Source organism: Periplaneta americana, chromosome 17 (genome assembly GCF_040183065.1).
Source record: "Periplaneta americana isolate PAMFEO1 chromosome 17, P.americana_PAMFEO1_priV1, whole genome shotgun sequence".
Lineage (NCBI taxonomy): Eukaryota > Metazoa > Arthropoda > Insecta > Blattodea > Blattidae > Periplaneta > Periplaneta americana.
Window position 1 is genome coordinate 7,691,129 of NC_091133.1, and position 17,948 is coordinate 7,709,076.

At 44.2% G+C, this 17,948-nt stretch overlaps 2 non-coding genes and 1 pseudogene across 2 annotated transcripts; all 3 read left to right on the top strand.

The window, feature by feature from the left end:
* Nucleotides 1-6,691: 6,691 nt before the first annotated feature.
* Nucleotides 6,692-6,838, top strand: LOC138693536 (U2 spliceosomal RNA; annotated as a pseudogene).
* Nucleotides 6,839-10,350: 3,512 nt separating this feature from the next.
* LOC138693526 (U2 spliceosomal RNA) lies at nucleotides 10,351-10,537 on the top strand. Its single transcript, XR_011330364.1, has one exon. It is a non-coding gene; the product is annotated as a U2 spliceosomal RNA (small nuclear RNA).
* A 4,627-nt stretch (nucleotides 10,538-15,164) lies between these two features.
* LOC138693531 (U2 spliceosomal RNA) lies at nucleotides 15,165-15,351 on the top strand. The gene has a single exon (XR_011330368.1). It is a non-coding gene; the product is annotated as a U2 spliceosomal RNA (small nuclear RNA).
* The last annotated feature ends 2,597 nt before the right edge of the window (nucleotides 15,352-17,948 follow it).

Consider the following 17,948-nt stretch of genomic DNA (forward strand, 5'->3'; position numbering starts at 1 on the left):
TGAAAGGAGTTGAAGTTGGACAATGAATTTATATTTGTGGGCACGGGTTAACGTTGGTTGTTGGGATGAATGAATCGCTCAGTAATTCTGAAGCTATGATTGTCACAGGCATAATTGGGAAATCTATGCGAAAAATAGTGTGAACGAGTGCTTTAAATGTCGGTGAATATTCGCTGCGTAGTGGCAACGTATTGCGAGCGTTTAAGTGCTCATAGCTCAACACTTCGGAAATATGGTTCATAGAAACTATAATACAGCGATGTCAGACAGGGACTAAACGGAGCGGAGCGCTCCACTAGACGGGTTTCGTGGTCCGGTGTTTCCACAGACACAAGCAAGTTCAAGCTCCGATCTAGCTCCACAAACGGTATTGGATCTTACACTACTGCTATAATAACACAATGAATGTTGCAATGCAGTGAATTCTGTGTAGTTACCATCTGTTGTTTGACTAGTTGTCTCAAGAGCTGGACGCTAGTTTCCGTGCTGTCGCTCCGCTTGAATGAAATTAAGCTGATCTCTGTCTCTTTCTTTTCTTATTTCTTTATCACAAAATGTTCATTATTTAAGGATATGATTGCCGTTTCTATAGGTGCGGCAACCGCGGTTAGATAGTTTTCGATCGCTATATTAAAAATTAATGCGAGGAATGTAACATCGGACCTATCGTAGGCAGCAGTAGCAAGTTCAGTGTACTTGCGCGAGAATAACTCCGACAGCATTCGCTAGAGGGCAGGTGTACGTAATTTAGACACACGCCATTACAATTTATAATTTGTTTTGTGATTAATTGAAATACAAATGGTATGCGCACTCTATTCGAAAGATATGGCAGTACAGCTTTAGCGAGAGTCCCTTTAGAAGATGGTGTATCGAACTGTATATGTAAATGGAGCGGGGTTTGTTATTAACCCGCATATGGCAGCTGCTGTTGTAGAATTAAATAGATCCCGACGGCACGTGATCGGTTTTTCTTCTCGGTCTTTTGGCTAAGATCGTAGTGTAGTATATGGGACTGCTCCTCAGCCTATTGTCCAAGATGAAATTCTGTTGATCTCTGACTTTGTTTGTTGGGCGTTTAGCTGATATGGTGTGATGGAGGTAGTCATCATGTCTTAACTTTGTTGTTGGGTTTTCGGATTATATCCGAATGTGATGTCGTATTTGCGAGTCTAGAGATGGGGTAAAACGTGATTTTTCACTCACCGGTGAAGCAGTGACAGCTCATTTTCGATCCGGGTGATTTTAACCAGTGATCCAGTGATTAGAGGTGATTTCCAGTTGCCAGTGATGACGACGACGAGAGAACGGATCAGCTGATCACTAGTAGAGCAGTGATCTAGTGAGTGGGGGCGATTGCAAGTGTTTTCTCACTACCAAGTGCGAGCAATCAACTGTTTTGAATTATTGGTGAATGTGATTATGATCGTAGATGCATTAGTGTTAAAATAATGAAAGGAATACGGTATTACGGGTGCATAGACAGTGCAGAGAAAAAACAGAACTAACGCAGAAGAAATATATTATGATGAAATCGGACACATAGTTGAGATTATTTGCGGATTTTAAAAATAAGAATATTTAACTTAAGTACCGGTATTATGTAATGTTCATTTAGCTGCATGTATAATAAAGGTGATAAACTGATAAGTGTGGTTGAACACAGTGATATTTGTAGGCCTGCATTGTTACATCAACCTTAATAATTCTAACCTCTCCCTTTTGTTTATTCCCCATTCCACAGCTATAGTATGGTTAAACTACTACAATATACAGTAAATAATTCTCCAGTTATCTACGAAGGCAAAATGTTTTTTAGCTTAAGTGGCTTCCGTGATATAGGCATATATATAATAATAAACAAGTGACTTCAGTTTGCAGGTACAAATACTTTCAAAATATAAATCGTTTTATGCTTGTCAGTATATTCTAATACACTGTTGTATCCCACCTTCTTTTGGTTATTTAACGACGCCGTATCAACTACTTGGTTATTTAGTGTCGACGGATTTGGTGATGAGATGGTATTTGGCGAGATGAGATCGAGGATTTGCCATAGGTTACCTGATATTCGCCTTACGGTTGAAAAATCTGGGAATCAGTCCAAGCGGGAATCGAACCCACACCCGAGAGCAACTCCGGACCTGCAAGCAAACGCGCTACTGTCTGAGCTATGCCGGTAACCATTTTCTTGTTACTAGGGCTGATTAATTTTTTCTTGAATGAAAAAAAATCCGATTTTTTAATCGTGCTTCTGTAATTTCACCAAGTTGACTAGTGAAATTTTTGCCTCACTGGTGAGCCACCATAACATTTTTAAAGTCCCGCTAATTACCAAGAAAATATGAGAGAGGTCCAGGACGAATTAACAGAGAAATGGTCATTCCTCTAGAATTGTGACATGGACCTCTAGAGTGTTATATTTGAAACAAGTAGGGGGCACAAGGGCTATAACAGTGCATTAGAATATATAGCTAACTGTAGAACATTTTTATGTTGAAAGTAACCTAGTTCTTAAAAATCTACCAAAGAAAGTTATGCCACATCACTCAGTTGTTCAACTCAGCACTGAAATTGCAGTATTTTCTTTCATCACAAATCATTTCAACCTAGCAAAGAACAAAAATCCATGTAATGTCAAGCAGTTCAAAAATTGCTCAACAGGTGGCAGAGGACTGCAATGTAAGACATTGAGCTGTATGTTGAAATCACTGAGGAAATAGTGATTCGTTACAGTTGTTTCTGGTGCAATGAGTAAATCACCGCTTGATCACTGTTTCACTGCTTAACGAACAGTTCACTCACTGGAGTGAAAGTGATTTTTTAATCACCGGTGAAAAATCGCTGCTAGTGAATTTTTCTTCCATCTCTATTAGAGATGGGGTAAAACGTGATTTATCACTCACCGGTGAAGCAGTGACAGCTCATTTTCGATCACGGTGATTTTAACCAGTGATCCAGTGATTAGAGGTGATTTCCAGTTGCCAGTGATGACGACGACGAGAGACCGGATCAGCTGATCACTAGTAGAGAAGTGATCTAGTGAGTGGGGGCGATTGGAAGTGATTTCTCACTACTAAGTGCGAGCAATCAACTGTTTTGAATTATTGGTGAATGTGATTATGATTGTAGCTGCATTAGTGTTAAAATAATGAAAGGAATACGATATTATGGGTGCATTGACAGTGCAGAGAAAAAACAGAACTATATATTATGATGAAATCGGACACATAGTTGAGATTATTTGCGGATTTTAAAAATAAGAATATTTAACTTAAATACCGGCATTATGTAATTTTCATTTGGCTGCATGCATAATAAAGGTGATAAACTGATAAGTGTGGTTGAACAAAATGTTATTTGTAGGCCTGCATAATTCTAGCCTCTCCCTTCTTTTTATTCACACATTCCACAGTTATAGTGTGGTTAAACTACTACAATATACGGTAAATATTAGCGGTAATTCTCCAGGAATCTACGAAGGCAAAATGTTTTATAGCTTAACTGGCTTCCATGATATAGGTCTATATATAATGATAAACAAGTGACTTCAGTTTGCAGGTACAAATACCAAATACTTTCAAAATATAAATCGTTGTATGCTTGTCAGTATATTATACTACACTTTTGTGTTGTAGCCCTCCTTCTTTTGGTTATTTAACGACGCCGTATCAACTGCTTGGTTATTTAGTGTCGATGGAATTGGTGATGGGATGGTATTTGGCGAGATGAGTTCGAGGATTTGCCATAAGTTACCTGACATTCACCTTATGGTTGAAAAATCTGGGAATCAATCCAAGCGGGAATCGGACTCACACCCGAGCGAAACTCCGGACCAGCAAGCAAACGCGCTACTGCCTGAGCTACGCCGGTGACCATTTTCTTGTTACAAGGGCTGATTAACTTTTTCTTGAATGAAAAAAAAATCCGATTTTTTAATTGTGCTTCTGTAATTTCACCAAGCTGACTAGTGAAATTTTTGACTCACTGACACTATAACATTTTTAAAGCCCCGCTAATTACCAAGAAAACATGAGAGAGGTCCAGGACGAATTAATAGAGAAATGGTCATTTCTCTAGAATTGCGTCTAGAGTGTTATATTTGAAACAAGTAGGGGGCCGAAGGGCTATAACAGTGCAGTAGAATACATAGCTAACTACAGAACTATTTTTATGTTATGTTATGTTTTTATTTAACGACGCTCGCAACTGCAGAGGTTATATCAGCGTCGCCGGATGTGCCGGAATTTTGTCCCGCAGGTGTTTTTTTACATGCCAGTAAATCTACTGACATGAGCCCGATGGCATTTAAGCACACTTAAATGCCATCGACCTGGCCCGGGATGGAACCCGCAACCTTGGGCATAGAAGTCCAGCGCTATACCAACTCGCCAACCAGATCGACAACTATTTTTATGTTGCAAGTAACCTAGTTCTTAAAAATCTACTAAAGAAAGTTATGCCACATCACTAAGTTGTTCAACTCGGCACTGAAATTGCAGTAGTACAGTATATTTTCTTTCATCACAAATCATACAAGCTTACAAAGAACAAAAATCCAAGTAATGTCAAGCAGTTCAAAAATTGCTCAACAGGTGGCAGACGACTGCAATGTAAGACATTGTATGTTGAAATCACTGAGGAAATAGTGATTCGTTACAGTTGTTTCTGGTGCAATTAGTAAATCACCCCTTGATCACTGTTTCACTGCTTAACGAAGAGTTCACTCACTGGAGTGAAAGTGATTTTTTAATCACCGGTGAAAAATCGCTGCTAGTGATTACTTCTTCCATCTCTAATCCGATCTAACTTAGTGGCCTGGCCTGGCCCTTTGACTGAGATGAACATGTAGGACTCATATATGCGGTAGCTTCTTGGAATTAGGTTGAGATCGAATTCGCAACAATATAAGGAATTTCAGGGCAATTCTATTATTGTTTTTTTTTTCATTCTTGACAGTATGTCGTGCATTTGGCCTTAAAAATTAGAAATACAGTATAACAGAACGTATGCGAGTCGTGTGTTGGAATTTAGTATCGGTGGGCAGTTAGGGGTTCGACGTACGTACGTACGTACGTATGCTGGCGAAATTGCGTGAGTTTTGAGAGCAATAATAATCGCCTGCGTGATTTTACTCTCCCGGATAGCCGATAATTATAAATGCATCGACTGAAGTTCGGTTACCCTGCCGTTCCAAGTGATCGGCTATAAATTTCTTAATGTGAGAATTTTTAATGACATGCAGTTTCGGAAACCATAGACATCCCTGTTGAAAACAGAATAGCTGCGTTGAGAAAAAATACAGACTTCTCGTCCCTGCGAACAAGAAAGAATCATGTCAGGTGTTCCGTGGTTGGTCAGGGTACGCCAAGCTCGTTACTGTGGCATTATAGCGGAATTGATAAATAGAAGAAGAAGACGGTGACGAAGAGGAGAAGAAGAGTGGTGTGCACAGTATTAAACTGGAAATGAGGAAGGATAGATTGACTGTCATTGGAAATACTAAAAATGATTTAATATTTGTTACCAGTTGTGAGGAGCAATTTGATGAGAATTTGTGAAAAGAAAAATGACATAAATGCATTTAAATCGTAAAATTTGTAACTGTAATCAGAATTCTTAGTGTACATGTACTTAATGTACGTAATTATACAGGAAATGAATATGATGTCTGAGAAGAAGTGAATGAATGTGTGCGCTTGTAATGTGGGAACGTTTGTTAATTTGGTGGTAACGATCTGAACCTGTACTGCCGTTATGTAAGAAATAGTTGAAATGGAACATGGGAGATCACGTGTACATACGTATTTTCCAGACACGCTGAGTTTAGAGTACTAATAACGTTAGGTAGAAACTTAATAATATGCTTTTGTTCAGATTGGGAATCATTTTGAAATGAATGTTTGAGGACGTCATGTTACCCATTTGAAATGAAGAAGAAAGAGCCGAGGAGACCTAGCCTCTTACATCAGCACTTGGATGCGTTGTAAATATTATTGTTGATTTAGTAGCCTACAGCATGCATCATAGCGGTATAAATGTTCGTGTTGATCATAGTCTAGTCGTTATATACTAATCCGTGGCACGACAGACCATGAAGGACCATGACCGAGCAACCGGCTGCTGAACTCACGTCAACATGCCGAAGCAGAGGTGGACGATCATGAAACCAAAATGGAAGTATCGTGTGGTTAGCACGATGAATCCCCCAGCCGTTATAGAGCTGGCTTTATTTCGCCACCTATCGTAGCTCCCCAAGTGCACCACGATGCTGGGTGGGCACCGGTCCCATACACTGGCCGAAGCCATGAGTACTCGGAATAGCCCGGATTCCATGACGGGAATCCTAGGGAGGATGTCTTAGACCACGGCGCGGGACCTAGTTTAATAGGGATGCTGGCGTATTATGAGCGAGGGTAACGCCAACAGCAGGCGCTAGATGGCAGACACACGTAATGTGCACGCGTGGCATAATAATTCATTGTATTTCGTAATTAATTTTACTTGATATCCGAATGCAGGTGAAGTGCGCACTCTGAATGCGCATGAGACGATAGTAGTTCTGTTCAGAGAGTCTTGCTATGATATTTTGTAATGAATTTAATTTCTGAGGCCAGCGGGATAAGTTCGCGTCCCGTCTGTGACAGGCGTCGTTGTAAGATTAATTGTGTCGCGACGGGCGTCGTTTGGCATCGCTTCTCGGCCTTTTGGCTAAGATCAAAGTGTAGTATCTGTTCTTATCAGCTTAATTTTTGCTACCGCCACCAACCTCATCATGGCCGACCGGGAAGTGGATCACAGAAACGTACTGTTGGATGTGCCGCTGCGACCACCTTTTGCCTGCACCGCCTGCCTGCCTGTGCCGAGGAACTACAGGGACCACAACGGTCTCGCCAGGCACTTGAAGAAGGAACACCAGATGCGCCTCTCCTTCCGCTGCGTTGGATGCAACAGGGAGTTCGAGCAGCTGAAATGCGCCAAGGCGCACATCAACAAGTCGCCTGCCTGCGCCGAGGCGTCTGCTGCTCAGCCCGATCCTGTTGACGTGGCATCGCTGCCCATCCGGCGGATACCTCTTGGACACCGCAGAACACCAGCGAGGACGTCTAACCAAGAGGACAGCATTGCTGCAAGCCCCGCCGAGGGAAGCGATGCTGCGGCCGCGGAATCCAACAGGGGTGGTGCCGGTGATTCCGCGAATGTTGCCAACGACTGCTGCGACTCTGCCCCGAGCACCTCCGGTCACCAGCTCGGCGGTGTCGCATGTTCCGATGCACAACCCTGTGATGAGCCAGTGCAAGCATCGGAATCCTCTGCGACTACCGCCGAGCCCAGCGCCCAGGACTCGGAAGCCACCGCCGCAGCCCCCGAGACCGGAGAGTCTACCGAGTCCACCGCTCGGGCACAGATGACACCCGCGCAGCAGCAATGGGTCACGCGCCTCGACTCTGTGGACGCGGCAGAGGGGTTAGAAACTCTTCTAGCCGCTCTCATCGCCGAGGTACAGGAGCAGAACGTGGGACCCCAGCAACACCGCGACACCGAGGAACCGGCACCACACCGCCAACGCACGGACCCGAGGAGACGACGACGTCGGAGACAATCAGGAGACGCATACGACCCCGCATCGGCATCGAGGATCCAGCGGTTGTATCGACGCAACCGTGGACGGGCATTCCGCGAGATCACTGCCAGCAAATCGCCTTACTGTCAGCTCCAGAAAGCGGAGCTACATGAACATTTCACGGCAGTATTTAGGCGTCGTGATCGCGAGGAGCTGCCCGCCCCCGAAGAGCTGCCGATCCTCGACTCCCCCGAAGACAAGGACCCGCTGAGCCCACCGTTCACCCCGGAGGAAGCCTGGAACCGGCTCCGTAGATGTCAAGACACCGCACCCGGATCTGACAACCTGCGGTACGGAGCCTGGCGCCGATTCGACCCCGGGTGCCATATCATCTCCGCCCTATTCAACGCAGTCCGCCGCCTCGACCACATCCCGGCGGACTGGAAGCGGTCGACCACCATTCTACTTCACAAGAGGGGGGCGGAGGAGGATATCTCGAATTGGCGCCCCATCGCACTCTCAAACACGGTGGGCAAGCTCCATGCGTCGTGCATCGCAGCAAGGCTCACGGAGTGGTGCCGTCGGCACGACCGGATCTCCCCAGCGCAGAAGGGCTTTATGCCCTACGAGGGCTGTATTGAACACAACTTTGTGCTTCAAACAGCCATCCAGAACGCGAGGCGCAATCGAGCAGAAATTGCAGTCGCCTGGCTCGACCTGCAAAACGCGTTCTGCTCAGTCCCACACTCCACCATCTGGGACTGCCTCCACTGGATCGGCCTGGGGGAAGATTCGATCCGAGTCGTGCAGAAACTTTACGACGGCAGCACCACCAACATCAGAAGCTCCGAGGGCCTGACCGACGACGTGGAGGTTGCTTCAGGAGTGAAGCAGGGCTGCCCACTGAGCTCAATAATATTCAACATAGTGATGGAGTCGATCATCCGGGCGGTCACCCAGCTCAACATGGGCTACGTTCTCCACGGCGAGGAACTCTCAGTCCTCGCCTACGCCGACGACATTGCCATCCTATCATCGTCGGCAGCTGGACTGCAGAACATGCTGGACGTGACCGCCACGATGGCTCAGTGGGCGGGTTTGGACTTCAACGTCCGGAAGTGCTCTTCACTCCACGTCGACGGTAAGAAGCACGCTGCGCGACGCACTGTCTTCACAATTCGGGGAGAGCCAATGGAAGACCTAGACGAGAGCGGGGTCTATGAACACCTGGGGGTCCCAACGGGATTCCAGAAGCAGCCATCTGCCGGGGACACCATCCGCTCACTTCTCAGCGACCTCGACAAGATCGACAAGTCGCTGCTCGCACCTTGGCAGAAACTCGACGCCGTGAACACCTACGTGCTGTCGAGGCTGGCCTTCCACCTGAAAGCCGGGGCAGTGCCGAAGAAGCCACTTACGCAGCTAGACAACAAGCTAAAACAACTTGGCAAGAAGTGGCTGCACCTGCCCCAGAGGGCCAGCGCCGAGGTGCTGTATCTCCGTCATCAGTGGGGAGGAATGAATCTGCTCCCCACGAACGTCATAGCGGATGTGTCCCAGGCAGTACACGGGCTGCGTCTCCTGACGAGTCCCGACGTCACCACAGCGCGCCTGGCGAGGGCGTCCCTGGAGGAGGTCGTCAGGAAGAAGCTGCTGCGCAACCCAACAACAGAGGAGATAGCAGCATTCCTGACGGGCGCCACGGAGGGGTACTTCCAGCGAGACAGCGGGGACATCTCGTCCGCCTGGACGAGACTTCGCTCAGCGACGAGGCGCCTCCGCTGGAAACTCGACGTGTGCTGGACGTCGCAGGACCAAGACCTCGTCCTCCAACTCCACGGCGTCAACCTCCATCGGCAGCAGGCAGAAGGCGTTCTGAAGGACGGTGTTCGACACTTCTATCTGTCCCGACTCCTAGCCAAACCCGACCAGGGAAAGGTAAGTGACGTCACCACCTTAGCCTCTGCATCCAACCACTTCATGAGGGGTGGAAACTACACCAGGTTTGCGGAATGGAGATTCATCCATCGAGCTCGCCTGGGTGTGGTTCCATTGAATGGTTGCCGAAGATTTGGTGGTGGCGACAAACGCTGTCGTCGATGTGGAGCCGCCAATGAAACCCTTCCTCACGTCCTGAATCACTGTCCCCCTCACCTTGTCACCATGACCCGCAGGCACAACGCCGTCCTAGACCGCCTCACCCGGGCCATGAACAAGTCAGGCTCGAAGGAGATTTACTCCAACCAGCCCCTGCCCAACTACGAGGGTTCGGAGAGACGGGATCTTGTTGTTGTCGACAGGGACGAGAGGACGGTATTCATTCTAGACGTCACCATTCCTTTCGAAAACCGTTATACGGCTTTCGAAATTGCCAGAAACACTAAAATTCAAAAATACCAGAACTTGGCGGCCCACTTCGAACGGCAGGGTTTCCGCACTTCGGTCGATGCATATTTAATCGGCTCCCTGGGCGGGTACGATCCGGCTAACGAAAATGCTCTCCGTCACCTGGGCATCTCCCATGCGTACGCAGTACTTATGAAGAGGCTCATTGTGTCGGACACAATTCGATGGAGTCGGGACATATATGTCGAACACGTGACAGGCCACCGACAGTATGAATGATATGTGCTGGATAGTGAAGTGATCGTGAAGTGCGTGAAGGACATATAATTGTTCTATTACTATATGCTTTTTTTTTTTCTCATATAAAAAAAAAAAAAACACACACAAAGAACAATTTAATTATTGTCCTGTTACATATTATATTATTATTGTGCATACACTTGTATTTACAAGTATTATCTAAATAAATTTAATCTGTTCTTATCAGCTTAATATCTGATACGTCCTGCATTGCAGGACCAGAATATTAAACTGATTTTTGGAAAATGACGGAGTGCTAGGAGCTTGCTCCACCTCTGTCACGGGTTGGCCCGGTATTGCAGTGCTTCCGGGATCGGCCCATTTAATCGATATCATGTAGTGTTGTATTTGTGTATGAATATATGTACGGCAATAAAATTATGTAAGATGGCTGCGGATGTTTGGCGGAACTTTGTTTCGTATTAATTCTCTGCGATATCAGATGTATTTATTGTACGATACAAGTATTGAAAGTGTGTTTGTGCGAAGGAATATGTAGCAGCATTAAGGAGATTAAATGAACCGTACAAAATTCGAAGTACAGCAGCAATGACCGATCCTCTGAATAGGTAGGCTCAAGAGAAAAGTATTTTAATATTATGGACACTGTAACATAATCTTCTACACCTCGCCACAAATAAATCTCAAGTATTCTCATTAACTACAGTGGAAGGAACAATTTGATTACATGTGCTCATATCCGCAGCCTTTTCCCTACGGAGATACATCACATTGCCATACAGACTCATTAAAATGAACATCTAGTAACGAATAATTCCATTATTCTAAAAACGTTGTACCTTACCTCGCCACCGTTTGGATTTGTGATGTAGTGATATTGTGTTCGACTGGAGCAGAGCGGGTCATATTCAACATAATTTCAATTATTGTAGGTAATATAGTAGTTTTTCTCGGAATGAAGCGTCACGTCTCCGCTGTGGGGAAAGCTACAGACGAAGTTAACAGCCGTTCCAGACAATTGAAAATTAAATTAGTTAAATCTAAAATCTGAAGAAACTTTGCAAGCTGAAACGGTTTATGTGAGACGATAAAAAGAGATGCGAAGTAATATTATATTGTAGTTTATGGCAATTTGCGAAATGAATAGAGAAGCCTAATATTATTCCTCTAGTGAGTGACTTGTGTAGGCGGGGATGTTGTGAAAGGAGTTGAAGTTGGACAATGAATTTATATTTGTGGGCACGGGTTAACGTTGGTTGTTGGGATGAATGAATCGCTCAGTAATTCTGAAGCTATGATTGTCACAGGCATAATTGGGAAATCTATGCGAAAAATAGTGTGAACGAGTGCTTTAAATGTCGGTGAATATTCGCTGCGTAGTGGCAAAGTATTGCGAGCGCTTAAGTGCTCATAGCTCAACACTTCGGAAATATGGTTCATAGAAACTATAATACAGCGATGTCAGACAGGGACTAAACGGAGCTGAGCGCTCCACTAGACGGGTTTCGTGCTCCGGTGTTTCCACAGACACAAGCAAGTTCATGCTCCGATCTAGCTCCACAAACGGTATTGGAGCTTACAAATCTGACACTACTGCTATAATAACACAATGAATGTTGCAATGCAGTAAATTCTGTGTAGTTACCATCTGTTGTTTGACTAGTTGTCTCAAGAGCTGGACGCTAGTTTCCGTGCTGTCGCTCCGCTTGAATGAAATTAAGCTGATCTCTGTCTCTTTCTTTTCTTTTTCCTTTATCACAAAAAGTTCATTATTTAAGGATATGATTGCCGTTTCTATAGGTGCGGCAACCGCGGTTAGATAGTTTTCGATCGCTATATTAAGAATTAATGCGAGGAATGTAACATCGGCCTATCGTAGGCAGCAGTAGCAAGTTCAGTGTACTTGCGCGAGAATAACTCCGACAGCATTCGCTAGAGGGCAGGTGTACGTAATTTAGACACACGTCATTACAATTTATAATCTGTATTGTGATTAATTGAAATACAAATGGTATGCGCACTCTATTCGAAAGATATGGCAGTACAGCTTTAGCGAGAGTCCCTTTAGAAGATGGTGTATCGAACTGTATATCTAAATGGAGCGGAGTTTGTTAATAACCCGCATATGGCAGGTGCTGTTGTAGAATTAAATAGATCCCGACGGCACGTGATCGGTTTTTCTTCTCGGTCTTTTGGCTAAGATCGAAGTGTAGTATATGGGACTGTTCCTCAGCCTATTGTCCAAGATGAAATTCTGTTGATCTCTGAATTTCCTTGATGGGCGTTTAGCTGATATGGTGTGATGGAGGTATTCATCATATGTCTTAACTTTGTTGTTGGGTTTTCGGATTATATCCGAATGTGATGTCGTATTTGCGACTTTCTTGGGTTTTTGCCTGAGCTGAGGTAGAAAAAATGTTCATCATATCCGATCTAACTTAGTGGCCTGGCCTGGCCCTTTGACTGAGATGAACATGTAGGACTCATATATGCGGTAGCATCTTGGAATTAGGTTGAGATCGAATTCGCAACAATATAAGGAATTTCAGGGCAATTCTATTATTGTTTTTTTTTTCATTCTTGACATTATGTCGTGCATTTGGCCTTAAAAATTAGAAATACAGTATAACACAACGTATGCGAGTCGTGTGTTGGAATTTAGTATCGGTGGGCAGTTAGGGGTTCGACGTACGTACGTACGTACGTACGTAAGATGGCGAAATTGCGTGAGTTTTGAGAGCAATAATAATCGCCTGCGTGATTTTACTCTCCCGGATAGCCGATAATTATAAATGCATCGACTGAAGTTCGGTTACCCTGCCGTTCCAAGTGATCGGCTACAAATTTCTTAATGTGAGAATTTTTAATGACATGCAGTTTCGGAAACCATAGACATCCCTGTTGAAAACAGAATAGCTGCGTTGAGAAAAAATACAGACTTCTCGTCCCTGCGAACAAGAAAGAATCATGTCAGGTGTGCCGTGGTTGGTCAGGGTACGCCAAGCTCGTTACTGTGGCATTATAGCGGAATTGATAAATAGAAGAAGAAGACGGTGACGAAGAGGAGAAGAAGAGTGGTGTGCACAGTATTAAACTGGAAATGGGGAAGGATAGATTGACTGTCATTGGAAATACTAAAAATGATTTAATATTTGTTACCAGTTGTGAGGAGCAATTTGATGAGAATTTGTGAAAAGAAAAATGACATAAATGCATTTAAATCGTAAAATTTGTAACTGTAATCAGAATTCTTAGTATACATGTACTTAATGTACGTAATTATACAGGAAATGAATATGATGTCTGAGAAGAAGTGAATGAATGTGTGTGCTTGTAATGTGGGAACGTTTGTTAATTTGGTGGTAACGATCTGAACCTGTACTGCCGTTATGTAAGAAATAGTTGATATGGAACATGGGAGATCACGTGTACATACGTATTTTCCAGACACGCTGAGTTTAGAGTACTAATAACGTTAGGTAGAAACTTAATAATATGCTTTTGTTCAGATTGGGAATCATTTTGAAATGAATGTTTGAGGACGTCATGTTACCCATTTGAAATGAGGAAGAAAGAGCCGAGGAGACCTAGCCTCTTACATCAGCACTTGGATGCGTTGTAAATATTATTGTTGATTTAGTAGCCTACAGCATGCATCATAGCGGTATAAATGTTCGTGTTGATCATAGTCTAGTCGTTATATACTAATCCGTGGCACGACAGACCATGAAGGACCATGACCGAGCAACCGGCTGCTGAACTCACGTCAACATGCCGAAGCAGAGGTGGACGATCATGAAACCAAAATGGAAGTATCGTGAGGTTAGCACGATGAATCCCCCAGCCGTTATAGAGCTGGCTTTATTTCGCCACCTATCGTAGCTCCCCAAGTGCACCACGATGCTGGGTGGGCACCGGTCCCATACACTGGCCGAAGCCATGAGTACTCGGAATAGCCCGGATTCCATGACGGGAATCCTAGGGAGCATGTCTTAGACCACGGCGCGGGACCTAGTTTAATAGGGATGCTGGCGTATTATGAGCGAGGGTAACGCCAACAGCAGGCGCTAGATGGCAGACACACGTAATGTGCACGCGTGGCATAATAATTCATTGTATTTCGTAATTAATTTTACTTGATATCCGAATGCAGGTGAAGTGCGCACTCTGAATGCGCATGAGACGATAGTAGTTCTGTGCAGAGAGTCTTGCTATGATATTTTGTAATGAATTTAATTTCTGAGGCCAGCGGGATAAGTTCGCGTCCCGTCTGTGACAGGCGTCGTTGTAAGATTAATTGTGTCGCGCTGGGCGTCGTTTGGCATCGCTTCTCGGCCTTTTGGCTAAGATCAAAGTGTCGACCACCATTCTACTTCACAAGAAGGGGGCGGAAGAGGATATCTCGAATTGGCAATGGGTCTCGCGCCTCGACTCTGTGGACGCGGCAGAGGCGTTAGATACTCTTCTAGCCGCTCTCATCGCCGAGGTGCAGGAGCAGAACGTGGCACCCCAGCAACACCGCGACACCGAGGAACCGGCACCACACCGCCAACGCACGGACCCGAGGAGACGACGACGTCGGAGACAATCAGGAGACGCATACGACCCCGCATCGGCATCGAGGATCCAGCTGTTGTATCGACGCAACCGGGGACGGGCATTCCGCGAGATCACTGCCAGCAAATCGCCTTACTGTCAGGTCCTCCATCACCTGGGCATCTCTCATACGTACGCCGTACTTACGGAGAGGCTCATGGTGTCGGACACAATTCAATGGAGTCGGGACATATATGTCGAACACGTGACAGGCCACCGGCAGTATAAGTGACATGTGCTATGTTAGTGAAGTGATCGTGAAGTGCGTCAAGGGCATAAAATTTGTTCTATTGATATATAATGTTTTATTCTAAAAACATTGAAAACGTAAAAAAAGACAAAGAACAAATTAATTATTGTCCTGCTGCACATTATATTATTATTATTGTGCATATTCTTGTATTTACAAGTTTTATCTAAATATATTTAATCTGTTCTTATCAGCTTAATATCTGGTACGTCCTGCATTGCAGGACCAGAATATTAAACTGATTTTTGGAAGATGACGGAGTGCTAGGAGCTTGCTCCACCTCTGTCACGGCTTGGCCCGGTATTGCAGTGCTTCCGGGATCGGCCCATTTAATCGCTGTGATGTAGTGTGTGGTTGATTGTATTTGTGTATGTATATATGTACCGCAATAAAATTATGTAAGATGTCTGCGGATGCTTGGCAGAACTTCATGTTTCCTATTAATTCTCTGCGATATCAGATGTATTTATTGCACGATACAAGTATTGAAAGTGTGTTTGTGCGAAGGATTATGAAGCAGCATTAAGGAGATTAAATGAACCGTACAAAATTCGAAGTACAGCAGCAATGACCGATCCTCTGAACAGGTAGGCTCAAGAGAAAAGTATTTTAATATTATAGACACTGTAACATAATCTTCTACACCTCGTCACAAATAAATCTCAAATATTCTCATTCACTACAGCGGAAAGAACAATTTGATTACATGTGCTCATATCCGCAGCCTTTTCCCTACGGAGATACATCACATTGCCATACAGACTCGTTAAAATGAACATCTAGTAACGAATAATTCCATTATTCTAAAAACGTTGTACCTTACCTCGCCACCGTTTGGATTTGTGATGTAGTGATATTGTGTTCGACTGGAGCAGAGCGGGTCATATTCAACATAATTTCAATTATTGTAGGTAATATAGTAGTTTTTTTCGGAATGAAGCGTCACGTCTCCGCTGTGGGGAAAGCTGCAGACGAAGTTAACAGCCGTTCCAGACAATTGAAAATTAATTAGTTAAATCAAGAATCTAAAGAAACTTTGCAAGCTGAAACGGTTTATGTGAGACGATAAAAAGAGATGCGAAGTAATATTATATTGTAGTTTATAACAATTTGCACAATGAATAGAGAAGCCTAATATTATTCCTATAGTGAGTGACTTGTGTAGGCGGGGATGTTGTGAAAGGAGTTGAAGTTGGACAATGAATTTATATTTGTGGGCACGGGTTAACGTTGGTTGTTGGGATGAATGAATCGCTCAGTAATTCTGAAGCTATGATTGTCACAGGCATAATTGGGAAATCTATGCGAAAAAGAGTGTGAACGAGTGCTTTAAATGTCGGTGAATATTCGCTGCGTAGTGGCAACGTATTGCGAGCGTTTAAGTGCTCATAGCTCAACACTTCGGAAATATGGTTCATAGAAACTATAATACAGCGATGTCAGACAGGGACTAAACGGAGCGGAGCGCTCCACTAGACGGGTTTCGTGCTCCGGTGTTTCCACAGACACAAGCAAGTTCATGCTCCGATCTAGCTCCACAAACGGTATTGGAGCTTACACTACTGCTATAATAACACAATGAATGTTGCAATGCAGTGAATTCTGTGTAGTTACCATCTGTTGTTTCACTAGTTGTTTCAAGAGCTGGACGCTAGTTTCCGTGCTGTCGCTCAGCTTGAATGAAATTAAGCTGATCTCTGTCTCTTTCTTTTCTTTTTCCTTTATCACAAAATGTTCAGTTCTTAAGGATATGATTGTCGTTTCTATAGGTGCGGCAACCGCGATTAGATTTTCGATCGCTATATTAAGAATTAATGCGGCCTATCGTAGGCAGCAGTAGCAAGTTCAGTGTACTTGCGTGAGAATAACTCCGACAGCATTCATCAGAGCGCAGGCATACATAATGTAGACACACGCCATTACAATTTATAATCTGTTTTGTGATTAATTGAAACACAAGTGATATGCCCACTCTATACGAAAGATATGGCAGTACAGCTTTAGCGAGCGTCCCTTTAGAAGATGGTTTATCGATATGTATATCTAAATTGAGCGGAGTGTGTTAATAACCAGTATATGGCAGGTGCTGTTGTAGAATTAAATAGATCCCGACGGCACGTGATCGGTTTTTCTTCTCTGGCTTTTGACTGAGATCGGAGGGACAGCTGTCATCTCGGTCTTTTGGCTAAGATCGAAGTGCAGTATATGGGACTGCTCCTCAGCCTATTGTCCAAGATGAAATTCTGTTGATCTCTGGGTTTGCTTTTTGGGCGTTTAGCTGATATGGTGTGATGGAAGTATTTATCATATGCCTTAACTTTCTTGTTGGGTTTTCCGCTTATATCCGAATGTGATGTAGTATTTGCGACTTTCTTGGGATTTTGCCTGAGCTGAGGTAGAAAGTGTTCATCATATCCGATCTAACTTAGTGGCCTGGCCTCTTGACTGAGATGAACATGTAGGCCTCCTATATGCGGTTGCTTCTTGGATTTAGGTTGAGATGGAATTCGCAACAACAATATAAAGAAATTGAGGGCAATTCTTTAATTGTTTTTCTTTCTTTCTTGACAGTATGTCGTGCATTTGACGTTAAAAATAGAAATACGACACAACGTATGCGAGTCGTGTGTTGCCTAGACTTTGGAGTTTAGTATCGGTGGGCAGTTAGGGGTTCGACGTACGTACATAAGCTGGCGCAATTGCGTGAGTTTTGAGAGCAATAATAATCGCCTGCGTGATTTTACTCTCCCGGATAGCCGACAATTATAAATGCATCGACTGAAGTTCGGTAACCCTGCCGTTCCAAGTGATCGGCCATAAACTTCTTAATGTAAGAATTTTTAATGACACGCAGTTTCCGAAGCCATAGACATCACTGTTGAAAACAGAATAGCTGCGTTGAGAAAAAATACAGACTGCTTGTCCCTGCGA